This window comes from Crinia signifera, chromosome 2 (genome assembly GCF_055691185.1).
Source record: "Crinia signifera chromosome 2, ASM5569118v1, whole genome shotgun sequence".
NCBI lineage: Eukaryota > Metazoa > Chordata > Amphibia > Anura > Myobatrachidae > Crinia > Crinia signifera.
In genome coordinates this window covers 378,206,576-378,222,698 of record NC_139218.1, presented here as the reverse complement: position 1 = coordinate 378,222,698, position 16,123 = coordinate 378,206,576, and the positions used below count along the sequence as shown (strand labels likewise).

Below are 16,123 nucleotides of genomic sequence, written 5' to 3'. Positions count from 1 at the left end.
ATTGAGAGGTGGGTACTTATGTAATATCTGGGCTCCCGTTTTTCTTATGAGACCGCGTCCCCTCGCGGGGCTCGCTGCGCTCGCCACGCTTCGGGCACGGTGGCTCGCTGCGCTCGCCACACTATATAAAATCAACTCCATGCGTAGTTGGATAGTAGGGGTATGAAAAAATGGGGTGCATTTAACATGGGAGCCCAGATAATACATAAGTACCGAGAGGTGCGACCCTGTGGAGACCTTTCAGTAGAACTGCATACAAAGTCTAAGGTGCAGGTGCACAAATCAAACTCCCAATTTAAAATTTTGCAATAAAATTTTGCATTTTTAGCAAGGTTCTTCGCTTATTTATGGCCATAAGTAACGGCTTGCCCACCGCGTCCAGGTGACCTCATTAGTCGGGCAAGTCCCTAACATTTTGGGGGGTACAAATCTAGGGCACAGGGCACCCCAAAACGGTGCAGCCGAGTGACCCCAGGGCAACACAAGACTGAAAGAAATATATAGTGAAACAAAGTGAGGATAGGTTAGTGAGAGAGGCTGCTAAAGATAGCAGGGTTTAGTAAGTGAGAGGTAAAAAAATGAGAGATAAAGTAGTAAGAGGTGAAGTAATGAGCAGTAAAGGCGAGAAATGAATTACATTGAAATAAAACACACAATAGGGATGAAAGTGAAAATAAAAATAAGTGTTAATTTGTGTTGCTCCTGAGGCCAAACAGCCACACTAGTCCAGGGGGGCCCACAACCCAGAAATGCACCCCCCCATCTGATAATCCATTAAACATTTGTGCAGGTCTCACCCTGCTCTGCATGCAGTCTAAGAAATGTCAGGAACCTAATTAAAACCAATATATAGGACTGGTGGGCGTGGGTGCTACCACCAGGCGCAGAAGGGGTCTCATATTATGAAGAATATCCTATAGTCTACAATACAATAGAGGTCACAGCGCTCTCTAGACATCTGGGTACACCCCAACTGCACCAGAGTAAATTAATGTACGGAATGTCAGTGGGTTAGCAGTTAGTTCAGATCTAACCACTGTGATATTTACAAGGATTGTTATGTGTCTGAATGGCTCACGATCCTTCAGGCTCTTTTCATATTCAAAGGAGGTATTTGTATGTAACCGGCTTCTGGCTGAACTGGCCCAGGTGTGTTTGTGTGATTCTATGTCTGTGATATCACAATCTTATTCTTTAAAGCCCAAATAATCACCTGTAGGTACAGGGTAAGTCTGGCTACTGTTCTGCAATAACACAAACTACTCTGTCATTGAAATGCATGAATCACTGAATGTTTGAAACTAAGAACTTTGACCAATGGGGGGGTTTCATACTTCAGGAGGGGGCATCCAGGGTGGCAGTGCTGGGGTCATAGTGCATCTAAGTGTGTGGTTCGGGGATGTGCCACTGTGATGATGTCATCACGACCCACCGCTGCTTACAATGTTATGATTACCAAAAGCAAGAGGCGGGCGCGCGATGATGTGATGCGGTGCGAAACGCGTCATCAAGTTATAAAGTGGACAGCAGAGAAAGCCTTCTGGGGCCTTGTCCACTTTAATTGACATCTGGAACAGCCGTGTGAGATGAAGGAGACCCCTGGACAGTCCAGCACAGTAGGCATGTAGGGTACTTTTCTAGCTGTGACAACTTAGTAGAATTAATTATTTCCCATTGAGGATGTTACAAAGAAGGATGTGTGTGTGTGTGTGTGTGTGTGTTGGGGGGGGGGTGTTTGTTGGGGAGGTTTAGGCAGCACCGACAGCTGTTTATACCTTCCGGGTTAGAGAAATCTTGGGCTTCACATTCTAATTACGTATATAGGGAGTTATCAAGTAAGGATCTCAAAAGCAAAAACTTTCTCCAATGGTCAAAACCATGGGCCCGATTCAGAGCTTTGTTCAGGGGACAATTGTAGCCATACACATCTTTTCGCACATTATTTTGCAAGACTGGATTTCACTCAAGTGGGGTGGTGTCTACCAGAACATTTGGGATCGTCCAATCAGGCCTGAATTACCCCCCATGTGCACTGCAAGTGGCATAAATGTAACATGAGAGTTTTATAATTTGGTGAGATGTGTCCAGATGATTATTCTACATTTGCCTTTAAAAACACAAGATATACGAGAAGAGAATAACAGAATAGACAGCTAAGTATGTTGGTTATTGCGAAGGCTTGTTCCAGGCAGCTGGTGATCTGGGTGTGGCCCAGGACATTGCACACTGTCATCACGCTGGTTTTCCTTGCTCTGGATAGGCTCACTGCTTGCTCTACTTTAACCAATTATCTGCCTCCCCCACACCAAAAAAGCTCATAATTTTTTTTAAATTATTAATTAGATCAAGAACATTATACAAAACAAATTTATAAGAAAAAAAAAAAGAAATTAATGTTTGTAAAATTATTATTTTTTAAACACTGTAACATTGCATCAATCACAATCGGACCATTAGAACATTCCGACCATCGTCACCAGAAATGATCAGCAGCACGGCAGTCTCTGGATTAAGCCCTTGACGGACATGTAGCAAACGTTTTAAGCAGGTGTCGAAAAATGCTGCAAAGTAAAATAGAATTGTTACAAGGGTACTGCTTTCCTAGCACGGCGCCCATCGCATTAATCGTGTACATTTTTATAAGGCATACAATCTGTGCGATACGTGCGATTTCGGTTTTTAAATCGCATGTATCGTATGAAAAACAGTAGTATAGTAAGGTACGATGCGTGCGATTCGATGACTGCGATGAATGCGTTTAAATCGCATGCATCGCACTAATCGTTTACTTACTCATCGTTGAGGGGACGCGGATACCTGTGAAGCCCGCGAGGGGACGCGGATACCTGTGAAGGTATCCGCGTCTCCTCGCTGCGCTCGCCACGCTTCAGGCTCGGTGGCTCGCTGCGCTCGCCACACTTTATAAAATCAACTCCACGCAGACGTGGATAGTTAGGGTATGAAAAGGTCGGAGGACACGTACCGCCGCCCCTCGCCACGCTTTGGATTGCCGTTGATAGTTTGGGGAGGCATTAACAATGGAAGTGGAGTTGACATTATAAGCACCCAATTTGATGCATCAACACTTAAAAATCACATATCATCTCCTTATAAACCACTAAATACAGTGTCATTTTAAATGCACCCCATTCTTAACACCACCCCCACTATGAACGCCAACCCGAAGTGTGGCGAGCGCAGCGAGCACCGCGAGCACCGCGATGGGCGGCGGTACGCGTCCTCCGACCTTTTCATACCCCCACTATCCACGTCGGCGTGGAGTTGATTCTATAAAGTGTGGCGAGCGCAGCGAGCCACCGAGCCCGAAGCGTGGCGAGGGGACGCGGATACCTGTGAAGCCCGCGAGGGGACGCGGATACCTGTGAAGCCCGCGAGGGGACGCGGATACCTGTGAAGGTATCCGCGTCCCCTCGCGGGGCTCGCTGCGCTCGCCATGCTTCGAGCTCGGTGGCTCGCTGCGCTCACCAAACTTTATAAAATCAACTCCACGCCGACGTGGATAGAGGGGGTATGAAAAGGTTGGAGGACGTGTACCGCCGCCCCTCGCGGGGTCGCATCATTCGTATGCATCGCATGCATCTTATGACATTAAAACAGTACGACCGATGAGATACATGTGATAAAAATAGATACGATGAAAAATCACTGTAGTCGCATAAATCGTATACATCGCAAGCATCTTATGGTGCAGAAACTCATAAGATGCATGCGATGCTTGCGATTAAGGACCGATACATGCGATGCTTATCGTGGGCGCCGTGCTAGGAAAGCAGTACCGTTCCAAGTTTATTTATTTTTTATCAATTGACAACATGCACAGTGAATGACTATAAACATCCTAACGGCTGATGAATGACCATGTGAATGAGTCAATACATAAACACTACAACCTTAACTAAAATAAAGACCTAAACGGACCACCGCCGCCCCGCACCAACCTCCCACAGACCCCTGCCGACCCTTCCTCACCTGTGTCTGGGCAGCACAGTGCTACAGTTATCAATAAAACAGAATTGTGTAATAAATTTAATTCAGAATAAAACTGCATTAGGGGCTTAAGAGCTCACGGGAAAGCCACTAATGTGTAACTGTTAATACTATTCTTTTGCAACACAAACATTGTATCTGTAACCGCTTGACTGATACTAAAGGCCCATACACACTGGGCGACTTTGAGCTGAAAGTCATTCAAATCAGCGCTGCTGTGTGCTCCCGCATCATCGTCGGGATAGCTGTGAGCGGCTTTGAGGACGGCTTTGCATAGCGCTGCGCTATGCAAAGCTATCCTCCCCCCTCCGTCGGCGCCAGGCAGGGGGAAAGCCGCTGAATGTGTATGCACTGAGCGGCTTTCCCCCCATCGATCGATGGCTAAATTAAGCCATTGTAAATTAAAGCTTGCAAAAGATATACAGTAGCTCTTCCCCCAATAAATTACAGGCACACAACTAACCCCTGCAAACGGTGGACATAGATCAGCAGCGGCTATTTACATTTTAATTCTAATATTAAAATATAATCCATAGAAGAATGGAAATATTTCACCTCTTTTATTGAATATTATTAAGTTATATTTTACGGACCATTATTTGACGTCAGGGGCTGGCTGGCAACTTTCAGCCTGGGGGGCAACACAAGAAAGTGGCCCATCACCATCGCCATCGTTTCACCACCCTATCCTCTCCCATCTAGTATGCAGCAAGGATTAAACAATCCTTCCCCCCACACACACACACATAAAACAGAAATGGGGAAAGTGCGCGCCGAATGCGCGTTACAAAAATTTACACTGTGATGCCCGATACACCTAAAGCCATCACTGTAATGCCCATTACACATAATGCCACACACCGTAATGCCCATTAAACATAAAGCCATCACTGTAATGCTAATTACACATAATGCCACACACCGTAATGCCCATTACACAAAGCCATCACAGACGTAATGCCAATTAAAGATAATGCCACACCTTAATGCCAATTACATATAATGCCACACACCGAAATGCCCATTACACATAATGCCAACACAGTAATGCCCATTACACATAATGCCACACACCGTAATGCCCATGAAACATAATGCCACACCGTAATGCCCATTACACATAATGCCACACCATAATGCCCATTACACATAATGCCACACCGTAATGCCCATTACACATAATGCCAATTACATATAATGCCACACACCGAAATGCCCATTACACATAATGCCAACACCGTAATGTCCATTACACATAATGCCATCACCATAATACCCATTACACATAATACCAGCAACGTAATGCCCATAAAACATAATGCCAAATAATGCCCATTAAGCATAATGCCAATACCGTAATGCCCATTAAACTAAATAATTATACCATTTAAATGCTGCTTACCTATATCGCTTGTTGCCAGGGGTTACATGCTTCTTGCCAGGTGTTTCATTCTTGCCATGGGGATTTTTTGCAGGAGAGAGCCAGGGTACATGCTCGTCGCCAAGGGGATACATTTAAATCATACTTGCCTACTTTTGAAAACTAGTTTCAGGGAGATTTTAGCTGCTAGTGGAATGCTCCATGCCGCTGAGAGCGTGAGTCATGATCCGCCCAGGGACTGTGTCTAACTCCACCTATAGACGTACCTATTGCCACTAGGGGGTGTGCCCTACAGTAGCAGAAGAAAACTCTGGAAAACTCTGGGCCTGATTCAGATGTCGATGCTGCTGTATGCAACACTGCATTATATGTTTTAAAGGAAATATTTCTGCCTATCCTGAGACACAGAGCGAAGTAAAGAGAGACCGAGAATGCATGTGTAATGCTGTGTACACACGGAGCAATATATCGCTGAGCAATATATTGCTCAGTGTCCTGTTTTCAAGCAATATATTGCCCAATGTCTCCTTTTCATCAGCGACCAGAGATGTTCGCTGATGAGAAGGAGAAACTGGGGGAAACAGCTGACTGCCGGGGAAAGCGCTGGTGGCAGGAGCATGCTCCTGCGACAAGCGACCATTGCAGGGCTCGCCACGGGAGCGCGCTCCCGGCAATTTATCGCCCATAGCACATGAAATCACTGGCAATATGGTCGCTCAGCGACCATATTGCCAGCGATATGTGCGAAATATCGCCCCGTGTGTACACAGCTTAAGAGACAGAGGGGCGGAGTGTGTGAGACAGAGGTGGGAGAGAGAGTGGGAATGTGTGTGAGAGGGAGAGTGTGAGGAATGAAAAGAGAGAGTTTGTGAGAGACAGACAGGGAGAGAGTGTGAGGGAGAAAGGGCGACCATTTGCATGCGCCATCAGTGGTCCTTGACTGGAGGCAAGATAAATGTTGGTCTACCACAGTCCCCTCACCAATGTATACAGTATCTATATACACACACATAGACACCTCTGTCACTCAATAAAAACACACACCTTTGTCCCACTGATGTGTCACAGCTCCCGATGTGTGTCCCATCAAGAGGGGGCTTGTGGGTCGTCTGGCTACTGTGAGAGGTGGCTTGTGGGTCGTCTGGCTACTGTGAGAGGTGGTATGTGGGTCGGCTGTTAAAAAATGTAAAACTAAAATCACCTAAACGACAGAGGGGCACATTCATTGGTGATCCCTCTAAATCCGCCACTGCCACTCAACACAAACACATGCACCTTTTTCACAGACACATGCACACCTCTTTCAGTTAACATGTACATGTACATGCACACACGCACACACATCATTCTATCACTTAAAACCCCTCACTTAAATACACCACATACCTGTTTCACTAAAAACACACATGCACATACACCTTTCACTGCACACACACAGGGTAGTATTCAATGCGGCCTGCGAGGGGGTTAAACAGTGAGGATCACAGAAATCCAGCGATCATCCCTGTTTAACCCCCTCGCCAGCCGCTTGCCCTATTCAACGTTCTGGGGGAATCCTCACCATCACAGGACGGCGAGGATTCCCCCAGACAGCGAGACCCGCGGCTAATGCAGTGAACCCGCTGTATATAGCCGCGAGTCTCGCTGCTTCTGCAGCCGCATACGCCGATTCCCCCTCGCTCAAAAAACTGAGTGAGGGGGAATTGGCGTATGAGGGGGGTGAGTTTAATACTGACAGGGTGAGTGGTGACAGCGAGTAGGAAGCCCTGCTCGCTGTCGCCGCTCTCCCACAGCATTGAATACATCCCACACACCTCTGTCACTTTAAAAAACATACATACACCTCATTCACTTATAAACATCAATCACAGGCCTCTTAAAAAAAAATACAGAACATATACAGTACCATTATATTACATACATCCCCCATATTACAGCCAATACATTATGCACACCAGCCCCCCATATTACAGCCTGTCCACATAACCATAACATTATATTACATTATGTAGCCCCCTGCCCCCCCACACACACACTGATATATTATACACCCCCCCCCACACTGTGATGCATCATACACCCCCCCCAAACACTGTGTTACATTATACATCCTCCCCCCCCCCCCCAAAAAAAAAAAAACACTGTGATACATTATACACTCCCCCCCAAACACTGTGATACATTATACACCCCCCCAAACACTGTGATACATTATACACCCCCCCCCAAACACACACACACTGTGATACATTATACAACCCCCCCCCCACACACACACACACTGATATATTATACACCCCCCCCCCCTCCAAACACTGCGATACATTATACAGCCTCCCCCCCAAACACTGTGATACATTATACACCCCCCCCCAAACACACACACACTGTGATACATTATACAACCCCCCCACACACACACACACACACACACACACACACACTGATATATTATACACCCTCCCCCCCCCCTCCAAACACTGTGATACATTATACAGCCTCTCCCCCAAACACTGTGATACATTATACACCCCCCCACACACTGTGATACATTATACACCCCCTCCCCCCCCTCACACACACTGTGATACATTATACACCCTTCCCCTCCCCCTCTGCATTAAATTATATACACACACACACATTATACACAGCCTCCCTCTCCCCAGTGCACACTCACATGTCTGTCTGTGTTGCTCCTTCCTGGGAGGAGCAGGGACTTCCTGGAGAAGGTCTGAGGGGGAGGCAGCTGACAGCAGCATAGGAGCAGGGACAGAGAGCAGGGCTGGCCTGATGGATAGAGCCTGAGCCTCCTGCCGTGCTGTGTTTGTGGTGGGCGGGGCCAGCCTCCGGGAAGTAGCAGAGGCAAGCTCTGGCTGTCAGCTCTCTGCTCCTCCCGAGAGGCAAGCCTGATTTAAATAGCGCGCCAGCGCTACCCGAATCCGCACTTCCGGGTAGCGCTGGCCGCACTGTTCTCTTCTAACAGACAGTGACACTAGAGGTATAGCAGTACCTCTAGTGTCTGTCTCCAATAAGGTGGCGGCCATTTTGGGAGAGGCCGTCACCTTACATTCGTGCGGCCAGGAAGCTGCTGAACACATGGAGCGAGGTAGCCGGCGGCTGCGGCGGTGATGGCTGGGCTGCAGCAGCGTGTGCAAGATGCACACAGCGGCCCAGCCAGTAGATAGATATACCGGCCTGGGGGGCATGTGGCACTCTGCCCCCCGGCCCAGCCCGCCTCTGTTTGACGTTCAGTGCACCCTCGTGAATACGTACCTTTTTTGTTGTTAAGTTTGTCAAAGAATGTTACCTGATTTATTTCAATATAAACTGTAAACTTAACCCTTTGCAGTCCAAATTATTATAATTTTTGCAATTCAAACAGTCTGGTTTAAATGTTTCAACTGCTGCCGAGTTAAGTTTCAGTCTGGCCACCACAATTGCCCGACCATCGGCCATTCCACTCCAAAACAACCTGGGAACAAGAAAAGACCTTATCAAAAAGAAGGATGGCCACGCTTTCCAGATGTGTGTCAAATCCTCCAAAATATTGCGACGTAACTCCAAGGCAGACCTCTTTCCAATATCATTTCCATCAAGATGCAAAACCAAACTCTCTGCAAACTATGCATCATCATAATTTTTTATAGTATCACCTTAAAAATCCTGCCACCACATACCTCTCACACCTCTCCATCTGATGTACCCAGAGCCTTCATTAAATGGCACCTCATCCGAGGTCATAAACCAAGCCGCCCAGTTAAAAACTAATAAAGGATCTGCCAAAATAAAAAAATTTTGGAGCGCACAATTGTGCTATAGGAGACAAGCATCAGCCAATCAAAGCAACAGAAAGACACAAGAAAGTAGATAAGACAAAGGGAGAAGTGGGGGAGGAAAAACACAGGAAAACTCGTCCGGAGTTAAAACGTAAAATCTGCTGAGGGACATATAATTGGAGCCAATTAGCCAATTTAAATTCAATTAAGCTGAATTAAGTCCATCAGGTCAGGTAAAAAAAATCGTAAAACCCTCCGGACTCATCGCTGCCAGCAGTGGAGAATCACTAATCCCCGAGTAGGATGGACAGGGTCGACAAGACAACATATAAATAAGTAACAATGAGGCACCGGGAGCAACATCAACATGGAGAGATCAATGATAAGCCATGAAAAAATGTTATAGAAATAACAGGGTCTCTTAAACTGACAAAGCAATGCTCGTAACCGCACCAATACAACTGGGAGAAGGGATGTGTCAATAGGACGCCTACTATTCGGAACGACCAGAGCCACTCTAGCCCCAAAAATACAGGGCCTTCATGAGTAGGAAAATCTTTGGTAAATCGGAACAACGTTTAACATTATAAAAAGGTAACGTGGGATGATCTCTCCACATCTCACCAAGACCTAAAGCTGCTAGATAAACAAAAGCATCAACCAATGCCCGCTCCTACCCACAACCCATCGGGAGAAATTTAATTACTCCTGGCAAGTCTGATCGTATGCCCTGAAGGTGCTTGGGGAAATAGAAATCTCCGCTAGCCCCGCCAAGCTGGCTCAATAACCTGCCAAACATAAGAGGAACAGAGCACCCGCACCTCATTAGCATTCGGAGCCAAGGCCTGGAAGCTCTCCCAGGGAAAGCTAGACCACGCATTGGCTACATCATTATCGATCCCTGGAACTTGCTGTGCCAGAAAATAGCGCAGTGCAACGTAAGCACATTAGCAGTAGCTGCACCAACACAACCAGTGATGTGGCCTGCAGGTTGTTACTCGCATGCACCACACGTAGATGATCACATCTGAATGAGGTACCGCATTGCAAAGCCACGCATCCCATATGTCCATTGCCACCATGATGGGAAACAACTCCAAAAGCAAAAGGTCCTTCGTCAAACAGCCGTTAAACCAATTGGATGGCCAGCGAGCCCTGCACCAAGATCCGCTTAGGTAACAACCAAAACCCGATGACCCAGCCCTGTTGGTCAACAAAAGCAAACAAAAATTATCAACAGGAGCTGCCAGCCAGATCCAAACACCGTTAAACTCTTCGAGTAAGGAAGCCCAAACGGCTAAGTCCCTTTTAATCTTGGAAGGCAACATAATTAAGGCCCTTATTCTGATCGGTGCGGATATTCCCGCATTCTTACGGTGCGGTCCGCACGCCACGGTGTTTTGCCGCGTGCGGCCATCGTCCGTAGAAACGCCCACGTGTCCTCCGCATTCGGACGGACTCACTCTTTAAGAACAGGGCGTGTTTACGGAGGACATACAAACCATGCGTGTGCGGGAGAAACACTCAGATTCGGCACGGTATTACAGAGTATTACAGAGTATGCTCGGGAATACCGCATCCGAACGGGAGCCAAGCGGTGCTACCGCACGTAAGCGGAGTATTTACGCCAAACAACCCACTATGAAGTATCTTCTGCTATACATCACATGACCCACTTATTCAATTACCTATCCTCATAAAAAACTGCTTATTTGGAACATGTCGAATACACATGTGTATTGCTAGTATTAATATTCTGTCATGTCCATTGTTAGCAGTTTGAAAGTGTCTGACAAGTACAGCATATGTGGGTGTTTAGTACGGGTTCCTTGAAGCAGCAATGGTTTCAATTAAAGCACTGACAAGCGTCCTATTAGTGAGTAATGAGTAAAGGAGTCGATTCTATTGGGTTCAGGTGTTAATGGTTGTAGTCATTAGGCGTACGTTCGCCTACCGCATGAACGAGTGGTGTCCGCAAAGCAATAGTACACTTGTGGACACCGCACATTTCTGCCCTTTTTGATCGCGTGCATTCGGAGTGGTTTCCGAATGTACGCCCCCCAACATAAGTGTACTCCCCCGTGTCCGCCCATGTTTCCGCCCCGTTTTGCCCACTTTGAAACTACGCCCATGTGCCATTCCGCATGACGCCCATAATACGCCCATATTTCCCGACTGATTGCGGGCAACAGTTTTGGACGGGATTTTGCCGAACTGGTACGGAGTCTAGGCGTGGCACATGCGCGTTGCGTTCTCCACGCATGCGCAGACGGCGAAAAGACGCGATCCGTAAGAATGCGGTAAAGTCCGCGTCAATCAGAATAAGGGCCTAAATGATTGGATCTGGATACCCCTGCCATTGCCAGCTCTAATTTTTAATAAAACAGTCTGTCCATGGGGATAACCCTACAGGCACATTTCAGGAGACCCTAAAGAGTCTGCAGAAGAGTTACCGCGCGCGTTGTAATAAACTGCAAAAGGACCTCCCGCAACTTAGTTACTTTGTCTTTGGGCCAGCAGTAACACCCCCCATACTGTGTCAATCTGAATCCCCAAAAATAACAATCAAGGAAGGGGACCTTCCGTCTTATCCTCCAGTATCGGCTAACTACAATGATAAAAGAGCGACCGCAAACTAAACAACAAGTCACCACAAACCAGCTGTTCCCACACAAACAAAATCATCCAGATATAGGGCCATCCCATACCCCCCTGATGAAAACTCCACACACTAAAGAAGAAAGGTGCTTATCAAGAAGGGCACAGGAAACGGAACATCCCATAGGCAAATTCTTGTCAATTAAATATTCGTCACCAATGCAAAAAAAAACCATAAACATAAATTAATACAAAAAAACACCATAAACATATTATTCAATTTAATTCGAGCACATATAAATGGCTCAATAATGCGCAAAATGGGTACTTTGTACATCTAACTAGAAATGTTTTATTAATGTCTACTTTTTGTGCACGGTTTGTAGTAAAATGCATTAGCTTGTTGTGCTTTATTTATGGTTAATAGAACCTGAGTGTAGAAATCTGCTTACTGTGTTGTTCGGCTGTCATACGCCTTATTGATCAAAACACAGAAATGACTTATTAAAGACTTGCAAACTGGAATCATTTCTCTCTTCTCGTCGCCCACTCACTGACACAGCATACAGAGGGGAAAATTACCTCAGGGTGCGAAGATGATGCAATACGTGCAGCCCACACGCTTCTCAGCTTATTGGGCATCTGTTACCAAATCCTGAGTCATCTCGAATTTGATCTCTTAAACAGATTTGACTTTTTTCCCCCTCATCAAGCAGCAATAACAAATAACACTTTCTCCTACCGTGCAGCAGAGGTGGTAACAGTATTTACTAATGCAGATTACATTGTCTGAAGGGGATGCGGTCATTTGGTCTACAGCATGATGGTCGACACCATTAGGTCGACATGGGTCTAGGTCGACATCGGAAAAGGTTGACATGGTTCTAGGTCATTAGTTCGACAGGTCATTAGGTCGACAGGTCATTAGTTCCACAATATCTAGGTTGACAGTCAAAAGGTCGACATGGGGTTTTTCACTGCTTTTTGAGCCGACATGTGCCGACAGGCAGTATTTCATGCCCTACCATCCACTAAGGCGTGGTGGCAGAATAAAATAGTGTGCCGAGCGCAGCGAGGCTCCATGCCCAACGCATTGCGAGAGCAGCGAGCTATGCGAGGGTATGCGGTGCACTTGAAACTGTGTCCATGTCGACTGTGTTGACATTCAGGTAAAAAAAAACCTGTGAAAAACCCCATGTCGACCTTTTGACTGTCGACCTAGACATTGTCGAACTAATGACCTGTCAAACTAATGACCTTTCGACTTAGAACCATGTCGACCTTTTCCCATGTCGACATAGACCCATGTCGACCTTTTCCCATGTCCACCTAATGGTGTCGACCTAATGACTGTGGACGATCATGCTGTAGACCAAATGATCCCAACCCGTCTGAAGGGGCATGCACACTATGCAATATTTTCAACGATATCGCTCATTTTTGGCCGTTCTGAGTGATATTGTTTAAAATAGAGTATACGCTATGAATGTTGCACGCACCCGCGGGATGTTAACCTCCCATCTGTACATGCAGCTCAATCTGATTATATTGTCAAAGACTGCATGTATGGAGGGATACCGAATTATATCGTTAACGATATCGTTCCGTATTTATGCACTACGGGGTTAAATGGGCAAGCCGCGCAAAAGTGCGTAAATCGCTACTTGGCAATTGACGCCCTTCTGCAAATTCACAAACGCTGTATGCATGCGAGAAAGCTTTAAACTGCAGTTAATTCGGGAAAATTCCGGAAACTGCGCATACGTGTTGGCCACCATGCGCATGCCTGAGGCTTGGCTGCGATCAGCTTTTGCGAATATTTATATTTGAAGCCGATCGCAGCGTGATTGACGGGGACTGGGCGTGTGGGGGTGGATCCCGGGCCATTTCATGGGCGTTCCCGCAAAAATGGTGGGCGCACCCAATGAAACACTGGGATTGTCCAGAAAATTGCAGGCATGTTTACGCCTGCTGGGGGAAATCGGCCAGAAGCGGTTGTTCTATTCGCATCCGCCGGGTAAGTCCTGGGCTATGCAGTGAATCAGGCCCATAGTTTTGCCCATTTTGAGAACAAATTTGCACTGCGATCAAGTCTGAATTAGGCTCAAAGTTCCAACCAATAAGCTTCTAACTGCCATTTTACAGGCTGGGCTTGAAAAATGACAGAAACTGATTTTTTTTGGTCATTTATTTCTCTCCACATTATCTGTGTGACGCGTCTTCTCTTAAGATTTAAGAGCGGTGTTTTCCTGGAGAACGGGAAACGAGATGGTGTTTACTACACAGGAATTTAGTTGTACAAACATGAAAATATTTGACAGATTCCGAAAGCCTCCTTCCTAAATGCTTGCATTGTGCAATCTAATGCACAACACCGCACAACCCCTTTAACATGTGAAGTGATGTTAATTGACCATTGCATCAAAAAAAATTAAAATAATAATAATAATAAAAAAACTAATTTGCAACATGTGCAAAACCTCTGAGCCTGGTCAACCATCGCAACACCACTGAATGTTAACCATTTCATGGCAGCAAACATTGGAATGCCGCCATTGAATGGTAAAAACACTATCATTGGTTTAAAAATGTATTGGTTTTTAAACATCACTGTTCATTCCTACCCGCATTGTTCTCAGGACACTCCAGGTGGTGCACTCCAGGTGGTGTTGTGGCAGTTTAAGCACCGCAGGGAGATGTTCCAGACACCCTGCAAGCCAGCGGATGGTCCAATCAACTGACTGCAGACTGAGTGCCAGAGTACTACAATGGCACTCAGATACTGTTCCAAACAACCAGCAAGGCCTACCCTACCCTCCCGGATTGGCCGAAAATCGGGTCCGGAAAGGTGGATAACCCCCCCGCTCCCCCCCCCCCTGTTTGTGGCTCCCCCCCCCCCCCCTGTTTGTGGCTCCCCCCCTGTCCGCTGCATTTAGCTAACCTGATTTGCTGATCTCTGGGAGCGGGCAGGGCTAAATTGTCACACTTGCATCATTTAGCCCCGTCCCCTCAGCGGAGATTGGCATATGGGGTCATTTCCCAGCATGGGGGCAGGGCTTAATTACCTCACGCTCAAGCCCGGCCCCCGAACTCTTGCTGAAAGTCTTCTCTCCGGGGCTTTTCCCGGAGAGGAGATAACAAAAGTCGGCAACCCTGACCTATACCCCCCTAGTTATGGCCCTGCTGCAAGCAAAATGCAGGTATCACAGGGTGACAACATACCTCCCAACAGTCCCGATTACAGCGGGACAGTCCCCCCGAGTATCAGGGCCTGTCCCGCTGTCCCTCCCGCGGCTGGCAGTGTCCTGCGGTGAGGGGGGGCTGTTGGGAGTCCCCTCTGTCTGCTGCTAAACAGTGGGGAATAAACACTGTGCGCATGCGCACAGCGTCTATTCCCGCAGCCAGGGGGCTGGGGGCATGGCTAGAGGCTCACAGAGCCTCTGGGTCATGCCCCCATAGCTGCAAAATGGGGGCGTGGTCTCACGGGGGGGGGGGCACGAGTATAGGCCACGCCCCCGGAATTTTCAGCACGCCTGCGGCGCGCAGCAGCTAGGTCCCGCCTCGGGGACGTCAGAAGTTGGGAGGTATGTGACAATAGTGCCACTCCTAGGATCTGTGCCCAAAGCATTGGCTCCACCTGCCCATACAATGTCACAGCCCTAAAGTTCCAGGTCAAAGTGCAAACTGAACAAAAAAACACCCATAAATGCACAAATTTCAGGGAAAAAATCAGGGACATACTAATATGCTTAAGGAAGAATAAAAACCTAAATTAAATCATTGTGAATCAAGTACATTCTAATTTACAATGAATTAAAGGGGTGATTCTGGTTGGTTTGCAAAAGTCAATTCCTTCTTTAATGGACAAAACCATGCTGCACTGCAGGGGGGCAGATGTAACATGCAGAGAGAGTTACATTTGGGTGAGTTATTTTGTTTCTGTGCAGGGTAAATACTGGCTGCTTTATTTTTACACTGCAATTTAGATTTCATTTTTTACACACCCCGCGCAAATCTGACCTTTTTCTGCACCTGTTACATCTGCCCCACCTGCAGTGCTCATGGTTTTGCCCATTAGATAGAGGTATTGCTTTAGCGAGCTAAACTGAAATAGGCCCTAAGTTTGAACAATGATTAAAGCTTTTTGCTATGTTCATTGGTAGCGTATAAAGGTTCTACAGATCTGAAATGTTTGCTATACATTCTGGGCCAAAGCAAAGTTGAAAAAACACAGACATTGCATTGCAGACTAATTTATTATCATCTGTACTAAGGCAAGTCTGATTGCAGAGGGGGCATGTTAGAAAATACATTTGGATATGCAAACTATGGTACTTGTTTCCTAGCACGGCCACAA

At 46.7% G+C, this 16,123-nt stretch overlaps 1 long non-coding RNA gene across 1 annotated transcript; it reads right to left on the bottom strand.

Annotated features, from left to right (window-relative positions):
* Positions 1 to 2,394: 2,394 nt before the first annotated feature.
* On the bottom strand, positions 2,395 to 8,360 carry LOC146059236 (uncharacterized). Its single transcript, XR_014470196.1, has 3 exons — positions 8,070 to 8,360; positions 6,434 to 6,562; positions 2,395 to 2,561 (listed from the first exon to the last, which is right to left on the bottom strand). It is a non-coding gene; the product is annotated as an uncharacterized LOC146059236 (long non-coding RNA).
* Positions 8,361 to 16,123: the final 7,763 nt, after the last annotated feature.